Consider the following 12,540-nt stretch of genomic DNA (forward strand, 5'->3'; position numbering starts at 1 on the left):
TGTCCTAAAACAGATTCCCTTTTTCATAAAACCAGGTCTGCAAACAAGATGATGGTAAGCGATTACCGTAGTTTATAGACAATTGCAACACTAAAAGCATCGCAAGGGCGTTGCCGACTTACCCCCGATCCCCAAGGAGCTTTGGTCACCTTAATCATCATATCAACAGAACACTGCTTAAGTGTAATGTTATTAAGCATTTTTATACTGAAATGCATTCACATTTAGTTCCCATAGGAAAGAAGGTGAAATTCAATAAGTTAAATGACGAAGGAAATTGTGGATTAAGCTAGGTAATATTTCTAGATTAACAAATATATCAAGCAATATCTTCATGAGTCCGATCGTCGTGATAGCGTGGTTATCGTAGCTTGATTAATAGAAAGTAACTAAGGAAGAGGTTCTCAATTTGGCTGTATTTGTTAATAAATGTTACTTCATAACTTTTTACTAGGTGTAACGATTTTGATGATTCTTTTTTTAATCGAAAACCTGTGTTTGTTTTGTGGTCTCAGTTAAATTTGATAGATATCTAATGATTGATTTTTGAGTAATATTTGATAACGCGTATTTACTCAACTATTTTTTTTTCATGGACCTACATTGTATTACTTATCGATGTAATTGAAGTAGTTTTTTTTTCGTTTGCGAGCAAACACAATCGTATGTAGGACTATTAAAAATGAAGCGCAAAATAGATTCCACAGTAGTTCTCAAAACAAATGTAATAAAATAAAGAGAGATGATAAAATAAAGAGAGATGAGATAAATAATGATGATAAATAAATAATGAGAGGAAGTAGTAACCCGTATAGTTACTTTTCTGTCCTACTTTTTTGCAGCCAATGGGTTAAAATTGATTTTATTTTTTCCTATGAACATTGCGTTCAAACAAACTTTTTTTGTCTTTTTTATGTTCAAACAGATTTTACACCCCATCGTTATTAATTTAGCGAGAGAGACTTATGTGATTGACAGTATGTCGATATTTTATCAAATCCTAATCCGTTTTGATCATTTTCCTGTTGGACAGTCTTTTAAATGGATTTTTCCGTTCGTACCTTTAACTGGAAATTTTACGGTGTAGAATCTGTTTCATAAACCATCTTTTGTTAACGGTTTAGTGAAACCCCTGAACTTTGCAGTTAAAAAGTAATATCATACCTTTTAAAATAAAGTAATTTTAGAGTTTCACACACTTTTTTACCATTACTACACAAGTTATGACGGCAAAAGATTTTGTAGCGATATCGACAGTTTGAACAACTTTATGTCATAGTAGCATTTTTTCCTGTTTTAGAATAAGAGAGTAACTAACTGAATTTTTTATGATCTTTTATATTTTAATTATCTTGACAGTACCTATCAATTTTCTTCGTATGTTCTCTATTCTATGTAACATATACAAAATCATTATTGGATGACATTCATTAAAATATTAAAAAATGAAACGGAATAAAACATATAGTTATATAAGGTGATAGATAAGATACTTGATAGATAAGAATAAATGATGCCAAAGAAATAATTGAAGTTATAGTAGCAAAATAATATATATTAGATCCATAATAAACCCTGTGGTTATTTAAATGTGTGATAAATAAATTAGTCACGCCACTGCCTCTTGCAGATACACGAATACGTAATCGCATGTTAAAATGGAACCATTTTGAAAAGTCACTCATCCGAGTTAAGAAAGCCTTTGATCACTCTCTAATAACCTAAAGACGATACGTGTAAAATGGTAATGGAACCGTTGCCTTCCGAAATAGTGATGTTAAATTTAATCTAATTGAGACGAAGATAATGCTTGATCCCTTGCAAATGTTTCATATTATTTTATATCATTTTATGTAAAAAATTAGAGATATATTTCATATCAACTGACAATTGTTTTAATTTAAACAAGATTTCTTATAAAAAAAGGGTGTTACAGCGTGAAGTAAAAAGCTTAATTTGATTATACTATATAAATAAGATAAATTACATTAAACTAAAAAAAAAACTTAACTTATATATGTATACATAATATAATAACTAAAAAACATTATTAAAAGGAGTCCCTTTAAGCAAGGTTCCGAAGATACTGGCAGCGTTCCCCCTTTGAATAGCTAGACTAATTCTTTGTCCGAAGTAGCCCTCATTTTATGTTGTAAGAATTAAAAATAGCATGGTGTCGTCTCCGGTCAAAGAATTCATTGTAATATGAAACTTTGAATAGTTACGAGTGCTGTAAAGGACTCACTATAGATGGCGCCGCGGTCGCTTAGAACCGAATATAAAATCATCATATCAAAAATTTCGACCTAGCGGTTACATTATTCCCTAGCTTAGTTGGCTAAAGCACCGACACGGTGATTCGGAGATGCAGGTTCGATCTCCGCTGAAACGGATTTCTGATATGATAGTAAAAAAATGTTTTGAATTCCCTAATGTGGGTAATACAAAAATAAACAATAAGTATTTTAAATTAGTTTCGACGATAGAATATGGATTCTAATGTTTAGGTTCGAGAAGAATATGAATTTTAATACTTACGATTTGTAAAATATAGGCTGTAGTGTTTGTTGCCCGTGATTTTAAATGTATTAAATTAGCATTTGATGTGTATTTTGGCAGAGGCGCACTGAAAAAGAGAAAAAACATTGAGAGCGCTATCCTTCAGACGCTTATCACACAGACCTAAAAGATGTTTTTCGACTGATGTTACTAATTATGAAAATGTAGACAATAATAGACAATAGATAAATATGTATAGTATACCACTATTTACATTAAATTGTTCTTGTTTAATGGTAAATATTTTTCTCGATGACAAAGGAATACGTACTAAGCAGACCTGTGTGTCTTCTTAGAAATTCTAAGATATATTAATTTAGCAGTTCTCAGTGGAGTTTAGCTATAAAGCTCGTATCCTCCATAACACGAGGCTTTACTGAGCTGTAGCCCATTTACATACTATATGAATAGATAAAGTACATTTACTCGATTGTGCACAAAGGTGACACTGATTCAAAATTTAATTTTTCGAAAATAATCAGGGAGAAAAATATTAATAACAAAAGAAGAAAACAGAAGAATATAACTTTTTTTTGTTAAGAATCAATAACATTTCAGCGATTTCCGTTAACTCAAAAATAAAAAACAAAGTCGAGCGTAGTAACTAGTGACATAAACACAGAAGAAAGTCAGCGTTAGACCCTCCTTGCTTTGTAGACAATCTTGTGCTAGTCTGAATTGCCGCTATAAAAAACTGCGCGGTGATACGAAAAAAAAAGTAATGGTATAGGTACAAAAAACGGCTCGGGCAACTTAAAGTCCGTGGATGTTGTGTCTCTAAATAAATAAATAAAAATATAATTATGTTACAAGTATATTGTAAAAGAAGTACAAAGAAGTAGCTATATTCATATCGATATAAGATGCTGTTAATCTTGCATATGTAGATAAATAATTGTATTTGCTCGTAAACGAAAAAAATCGACTTCAATTACATCGACAAGTAATACAACGTAGATCGACGAAAAAATAGTCAAGTAACTGCGCGTTATCAAATATTACTCAAAAAGTAGTTATCAGATCTCGATAAAATTTAAATGTGACCACATGATAAACATCAGCTTTCGATTGAATTATAAATTATCAAAATCGGTACACCCAGTAAAAAGTTATGCGTATTTTCGAGAGTTTCTCTCGATTTCTCTGGGATCCCATCATCAAATCCTGGTTTCCAAACTAGGGATATCTCCTTTCCAACAATAAAAGAATTATCGAAATCGGTACATCCAGTAAAAAGTTATGTGGTATAATACAACGTAGGTCGACGAAAAAAGCGTCAAGAAAAAACGTATTATTAGATATAACTCGAAAAGTAGTTGTTAGATCTCAAATAAATTTAAATGGGACCAAATGAAATACATCACCTTTCGATTTAAAAAAAAATTGTCGAAATCGGTCTACCTAGTCAAAATTTCTGAAGTTACATACATAAAAAAAATACCGTGGAATTGAGAACCTCCTCCTTTTTTGGAAGTCGGTTAATGAAAGTCAAGATATCGTCACAATATAGATCTAATTACACTACCCACGCTTCCATCGACCCGTGGAAACATTAATATAATACTAACCATTCATCTTGTTTCTTAGAAGTCTAATGGCCTAGAAATTCCTTGCTGATTTCATGCTCAGCTTCCTTGCTTACTGAACAAGACAACTGAACACCTTGATGTTTGGATAAGCTTGTTTGTATGTTGAGTTAAAGCTTTGAGTATGGGCTTAAAGTAATCTTGCTGTGTATACTGTCTATACAGTTATAGTTAAAATAAGGCTTAAGAGTCTGTATTATCTATACAAATAAATAAGATTGGAGTGTCCGTTTGTAATATTAAAATAACCGCTTTTTACCAAAATTTACTCGTATACTAAAACAACATTTTTTAAGAATTTTTTTTCTGCCTGCTATCTGTCTGTTTGTTCCGGCCAATCTCTCAAACGGCTGATTTTGACGGGACTTTCTCTGCTAGATAGCTGATGTAGTAAGGAGTAACTTAGGGCACTTTTATTTTAGAAATTTATTAATTTTATAACTCTGCGAACTAAACAATAACTGGTTTTGTTCAATTCCACGCGGACGAAGTCGCGGGCACAGGTAGTTTTAATAATATAGCTTAGCTTAAGCTTAGGATTAGCTTCTAAAGCGATTTCAGATTTTTTTATTAGATACGAATAATTGTGTTTGCTCGTAATCGATAAAAAACCGACTTAAATTACATCAACAAGCATACAACGAAGGTAGACTTAAAAATAGTCAATTAAATACGCATTATTTAGCATAATTAAAAAAACTATTCGTTAAATCTCAGTTAAATTAAAAAAAGTTCAAGTCAAGGATCGCTTTTTCATTAAAATAGAATCATCAAAATCGGTCCTCCCACAAAAATTAATGAGGTAACACACAAAACAATACAGTCGAATTGAGAACTTCGTTTTTTATGAGTACATTAAAAACATTTTAGTATTTTGTTTGACACGATATTATGTAAGAGAGTATTATATTGTAGTAGTTTTGGATCGATTATTTGTTACTAACATTGATATAAAGTGCAAAATAGCAAATATTATTTCCGCTAAGACTGCAGTCTCATTAGCAGCGTTAACAATTTTATTTACGTGCTTACTTTAATTAATTTTATGATACTTAACTACATTTTTATTCCACAGAGTAAAAAATTAATTCGATGTCCAGTTTATTATTTTCTATGTATCTTGTACTTTCTTGATAATGTTTTTGATAAATATTATATTATATATAATATAAAATTCTCGTGTCACAGTTTTCGTTGCCACACTTCTCCGAAATGGCTTGACCGATTTTGATGAAATTTTTTGTGCTTATCCGGTATCTATGAGAATCGGCCAACATCTATTTTTCATCCCCCTAAATGTTAGGGGTAGTCCACCCCAAAATTTTTTTTTTATTTTTTAGACAAAATTTTTAATTTCTATTTTTTTATGATACAACATTAAAAAATACATACAACCCTAAATTTTCAACCCTCTACCATCAACCCCTATTTTTAATAGCGTTTAGCGGCAAGACAACGATTGCCGGGTCAGCTAGTATTATATAAAGATTTACGTAGGCTCCATTATGTCCTTTGAAAGATACGTGATCACTGATCAGGCACATCTATTTAGGCTTTCTTTTCTTTTTAACTGACTTCAAAAAAGGAGGAGATTCAATTCGACCGTATTTATATATATATAAGCTAAAATCACGCTGCGAAAAAAATAATACTGTTCATCTATTGTTATAATAAGTAAATTTATGTATCTACCGCAATTTGCTTTATTGGGATAATTCTTTGTTAGTTTTTATTATGGTTTTATTAAAAAATTAAATATTTTACATCTCAAAATGTTGCTTCTTAATTGTTTTGAATGATATTAGTATGAAATAACGAAATATAACTTTTAACAAAATGAATGTAGGTAAGTAACACACGATTTTCGTAAATGTTAATACGTGTAATTTATGTATTTAATTTGCACAAGCGAAGCTAGGATTCGATATATGATGATGAAATGGATAAAAAAAAGATTTAAGGGAATTTAGGGTCCTTATCTTAGTAGGCTACTTGGTCCACGATGGGTTCTGCGCACCAAGCTAAGGTCACGCTGTAGCCGCTCACTCCGTTCTTTTCGTCAAGTATGATGGTTTTTCTGATAAGTCTGAATAGGCTGTTACCATAGGATTAGGCCTTTGGTTCTTCGTAGTAGGTACAAGTTATATCTTGAATCTTGATAGTGATTATTGCGAAATCTAAAATTTTTTAGGTAATTCTTCTTTTTTTTTCTTTTTGTTCTCCTTGCAGATTCGTATTTACATGGTCGCTAAAAATTTGTATACGCTTATATGATAATTAATGTTTTAGAATAAAACAAAGTTCCTTTACGTGTCAGTGATATAATGGCAAATATGTTCATGGCGGTACATTGAAACTTAATATAAAAATAGTCTTTAAATGACAGTTTGCGACGACCAAGCGTCAAAGCGCCTGTACAAAGTAAGAAGCAATCAAATTCAGAACTTATTGGTTCATCATCATCATTACAGCCTATCACAGTCCACTGCTGGACATAGGCCTTCATAAGTTTACGCCAAAAATAGCGTGAACTCATGTGTTTTGCCCATAGTCACCACGCTGGGCGGGTTGGTGACCGCAATGCTGGCCCCGTCGCACCGAAGACGCTGCTGCCCGTCTTCGGCCTGTGTATTTCAAAGCCAGCGGTTGGATGGCTATCCAGCCAGCGGTTGGATGACTATCCCGCCACCGGTCGGCTTTTTAAGTTCCAATGTCGTAGTGGAACTGTGTTATCCCTTAGTCGCCCCTTACGACACCCACGGGAAGAGAGGGGGTGGCTAAATTCTTTAGTACCGTAGCCACACAGTACACAGTAACTTATTGGTTACAACCTGAATATATATATATTCGTCGTTTATGAATCGATTTTGATAATTCTTTTTTTGTTGGAAAGGAAATGTCTTAAGTGTGGTACCATGATAAGAAAGCCAGGATCTGATGACGGAATTCCAGAGAAATCGAGGGAAAATATTGAAAATAATAGTAGCGACTAGTGCGTTTGTTAATTTTTTTTTTATCTACTTACGTTGTATTACTTGTCGATGTAATTGAAGTCGGGGTTTTTCGCTTACGAGCAAACAATTATTCAAGCCATCACGATGATGGTATGCTTGGCATCGTCGTCAAATCTCATATTAGCTAATAACCTATTAATATATTTAATATAATAATAATAATAATTTACTCTTTATTGTACACATTAAAAGAAGTTTACAATTTATTAAACAATTAAAGAAATGTACAACAGGCGGTCTTATCGTTAAACAGCGATCTCTTCCAGACAACCAGCTTGGAGGAGATAATGTGAAACAAGCGGAAAGGGTGTACAGACTTAAAATAAAAGAAAACAAGAATAAAATCAAATATACACACATACATGCATACATATACACATACTACATACTACAAACAATATTAACTATACTAAAAATTACAGAACGTATTACATAAAAAATATAAATACACTACACACATAAATACATATAAACATATACACATACAAACATACACACTCATATACACATATATACACATAATATTATACATAACTGTACATTATTACAGTAATAGAACAAATAAGTGCATATCAATATATTATACAAATAGCAGTGACTAATGACGAAGTGGACGACAGTAATTTCAAAGTCTTAAGTAGTGTTCCTTAACCTTCTTTTTGAAAGATTCCAGTGATGTTGCACGTCTAATGTGTAAAGGGAGAGTATTCCATAACCGTGCAGCCTCAATGCAGAATGACTTGCTGTAGAAGGCAGTAGAGTGTTTGCCGATTTTCAAAGTAAGATTTTCACTAGAACGAAGTGATCTATTGTGTGAGTCACAGAGAAACTCAAAGCGTTCTTTCAAATAAGACGGAAGGATGAGATTAAATAATATAGAATATAGGAGAGATAGCACATGAGTATTCCTGCGCTATGTGAATAAATGCTATATGAATAATATATTTACTATATCTAATATATTTATTATTGACTTGTTCAAATGCTTTAAGCATTTGATATCTTTAATGTTGAACGACCTGAAGCTCCTTAAAATTGTCAACAGTGATATAGATGTGAATCATTTGGAGGAAGACCTTATGGTGTTATTCAACTGTTGCAACGTAAGTGGAATGGTATTCAACAAAGATAAGTTTACTGTAGTGTACCATTTACTCGAAATAATGTTGACGTACCGGCGCCGGCGTACCCTTAAAACAAGTAAAAACTTACCTTTTCGGTCGCTTAGACCGAATATAAAATCATCATATCAAAAATTTCGATCTAGCGGATACATCGTTCCATAGCTTAATTGGCTAGACCACCGACACGGTCAGTCGGAGATGCAGGTTCGATCACCGCTGGAACGGTTGATTTTTGATATGATATTAAAAATTGTTTAGAACTTCCTAATGTGTGGGTAACACAAAAATAAAAAATCGTACAAGTAAAAACTACTAAAGCCTTGGTGTGCTTCATGACGAGAAAGTGACTTTTACTCCACACATTAATAACATTGTTACCAAAGCCTCGAATATGCTAGGCTTTTTCCCAAGACATAGCAAAGTATTCCGAAACGATCGCACTAAGACAGTTTTATACTATAGTTTTGTGAGAAGTATTTTGGAATATGGTAGCGTTATTTGGAAACCGCATTAAGCAAATCAAAGCCTAAGTATAGAGAGGATAGAAAGGCGTTTTCTGTACCATTTGGAATTTTGCTGAGAATAATAGTTAAGTTCATACAATGACAGGCTAGCGTACTTTAAAATTCAGGCTAAATAAAAGAAGATATTTATTGGATCAAATGTTCTCATATAAAATCCTACTAATGCCATCGATATATCCAGATTTATTTTATCTATGTTTAGATTCCGTACGACTGTTTTGGGTATAAACTCACCAATTTACCTATTATTCAAATTATTTAATGAAAATAGCGAATACTTGGATCCATTTGGCAATTCATTGCAAAATTACCGTAATAAAATAATTATTTTCCCACGTTTTTTAATGAGATGATTTTTTTTGTTTTTTGTTTTACTTTGCATATGCATGGGTATGAATGAGTAAATAAATAAATGAATGCGTATGTAGTTACCAATATTTATCAATATTTTTGTAATTATATAGTTTAATAACTTTTTTCTTGTGTTTTTAATAATATTGTAATAATGTTTTGTTATTCAACAGAAAATTCTGTTTTCTAGTTCAATTTTTAAATATTCTATATTTATAATTCATAATACGTTGCAACGACTCGTAATTTTTACCGTTACCCTCACATTTCTACACAGATGTTAACTGTTCGTTTTGTGTTTGGTTCGGTTTATGCTTGTAACTAATGAGCGGATAATTCTGTTTAAAAGCTGCTATCTGATGTTACTTTATATATTATACGTTTATATATATTATAGATGAGTTAAATTGAATTTTTGTTAATTTATACTTCCATATTATTATTATACATGTTGTATTCACATTAAAAGGCAGCACATTTCGTTTTAAGTCTCTTTTTGTATTCATAGTCATTGCTTTATATCGATGTAGTTAGCTACTGGTGGATTAAATAAATAAATAATAATAATGTAATACCTATCTACTGACCATTACTATTATTAATTAAAAATAAGTAATTAGTACGTAATTATACATTAAGATTAGTTGTAGAATAAATAAAAAAATATGTTAATTTAAAAAATACAATGTTATGACATAGCTATTCGCTTAACATTTTAAAAAATGTAAAAAAGTAAACACAGCCCTGCGGTTTCAACCGCGTTAATTTGAGGGAATAAATAGCCTTCCTTAGTAAATAGGCTATCCAACAGAAAAATAATTTTTCAGCTCGAAGTAGTTTCTGCTATTAGCGTGTTTGAACAAACGAACTTATAAGCTGTATAAAATTAGTATAGATTTTAGAAAAATCTTACCAAAAATAACTAATTTTGCTATTTTGAAGACTAAACACATTTATTAACGTATAAAAAATAGTAATTTCGTCTAATCAATTTTATTTAATACGTAATTTAATAAACTTTTTTTTTTCACGTATCACATATAGGTACAATCTCTTTGATACAGAATCAAATAAAAAAGAGTAAAATATTTTTTCTGTGAAATGTAGTTAAACCGTGACTTAAACATCATTATAAAAATAATAATAGTCTATCGATATGATAAGAGCATTGATACTGGTGAACAATTTCGCAACCGTAAACATATGTCAGGATGGCCGAGCGGTCTAAGGCGCCAGACTCAAGGTTCCCTTGCCCGCTCAGCGGGTTGAGTTGTTCTGGTCCTCTCTGAGGGCGTGGGTTCGAATCCCACTTCTGACAAATATTTTTGTTTTGATGGCGGATTAAATATACACTATACTTTGTCAATTATATAATTGTTTCATGAATATTAAATGTAATTTGTTTTTAATGGCCAATTTATCGTATGCAGAACTGCATTTTAAATGTTGAATGCTATTTAACACAGCTAGCGCCATCTAGTGTCAAACTAGATCAAACACATCAGGTCAATATTGTTATTAGTTTCGTATTAGGTGACGCCACATACGTAAAAAAATAATTTAAAAATTTTAATAAGAAAATAGATATTGTATTTTTATTAATAAATTATGTTTAGAACATAACATTATATTTAAACAAAATTAAGAAAAAAGTTGTTTATTCCATGTCACACGTAGATAGGACTGTGTTAGATTTAAGTATTAAATTATTAACAAAAAACAAAAAGAAAAGTAGAATAAAATAAAAAAGGGTATGTAAATATTACATTCAAAATAAGTTGTTTAAATCAATCAAGCGCTTTCTAAATGTCTATTTATTAAATTAATGAATTTATTTTAAAATGTGTGAAGCTACCACCGATTTGGAATGTAGACTCAGACTGAGAAAAAAACGACAAGAAACTAAGCTACTCTTTTAAAAACCATCAGTTTCATTTGTCATTTACACAATTTTATACTCAGTGATATGATTTTGTTCTACACTTATAAAATTAGTGTATGTAACAAAATACATTATACAAAATACTTATCTGTAAGACACTAACACCTCAACAAGTTGTCACAGCCAAACTCTCCTCTTAACACTTTTTTTTCGAAGTGTATAGTGTTGTTTGCCCTTTCAGCCTTGACAGCGTCACCAGGTGAGGTGGCCGGGCACTGAGACCCACCCGTGAAAGAAGAGGGGAAGGTTCGGGCCTTTAGGAGGGTTCGGGATGTGCGTTTGTCCTAAGGGCTCTTCAAGCGAGATCGCACCTCGGCTTAGGACGAAGTCGGTGTGGAGGAAGCATTATAAGAATCAATCAAACTTAAATGGGACTACACAACAAGCATCAGTTTTCGAATAAAAAATCTTTACATATAATTAATTGGCTAGAGCGCCGACACGGTCAGTCGGAGACGCGGGTTCGATCCCCACTGGAGCGCTCAATTTTTGATATGATATTCAAAAATGTTTAGAATTCCTAATGTGTGGGTAATACAAAAATAAAAATCGTGCATATCTTTACATATAGTCAATAGTTATGACGAAAATTAAAAATAAAGTCGATTTGAGAATCTATTCGGTTTTTAGAATCGGTTAAAAAAACAGTCGGATTGAGTGATATATAACTAACTGTACTAACTTTAATTTAATACGTAAGAAATAAAAAAAGCGATAAATGAACTTCAATAAAATACAACGCTTAAAGCTAATTAAGCGTAAAATGGCTTACAAACAGTTTGCTGATCGCAAACACACTTAATTAATGCCTTATCGATTCGCTCTACGCATGTAATTAGACGTATTTACTTATGTAATTCAGATCTGCAAATGTTAGGTGAGTAATTAATTTATTTCCCTTATACCCCGTAAATAAAAGATATAGCTTACCTATTTAATTTTTATAAATATAAAAAATGTTTTTTTTTTTTTTTAAATGAACATTCATAGACTCTAAAATGCCCACGCCTTTTTATAAAACATCAAGCATTATAATTATGCTTATCCTATAGCCGATTTATCACTTAAGACTACAGATTGACAGCCCTATGACTGTGTAAAAAATATAAAATGGATTAACATTTTTTAAACAAATGTCTTTAAATGTTTGCTTTAAAAAACTATGTTTATATTTATGTATGAGTATATGTGTATATATGCATATATGTAAGTGTGTAAGCATATGTATGTATGTCTGTATATATGTATGTATAATTTTATAATCTATTGTGATGTATTCTAATTTCTATAACAATTATTTGTAAACTTCCTAACCGCTTTTCTATACGCTGTCCTACACCCATAGGTTGTCTGGAAAAAATCGCTATTTTAGCGATAAGACCGCCTTTGTACATCTTCCTCTAATTGTACTACTTTTGTTTGTATCTTTTAATGGTGTGC

General features: G+C 31.5%; 1 non-coding gene across 1 annotated transcript; it reads left to right on the top strand.

Annotated features, from left to right (window-relative positions):
* Positions 1-10,363: 10,363 nt before the first annotated feature.
* Positions 10,364-10,476, top strand: Trnal-caa. Its single transcript has 2 exons — positions 10,364-10,401; positions 10,432-10,476. It is a non-coding gene; the product is annotated as a tRNA-Leu (tRNA).
* The last annotated feature ends 2,064 nt before the right edge of the window (positions 10,477-12,540 follow it).

This window comes from Melitaea cinxia, chromosome 22 (assembly GCF_905220565.1).
Source record: "Melitaea cinxia chromosome 22, ilMelCinx1.1, whole genome shotgun sequence".
Taxonomy (NCBI): domain Eukaryota; kingdom Metazoa; phylum Arthropoda; class Insecta; order Lepidoptera; family Nymphalidae; genus Melitaea; species Melitaea cinxia.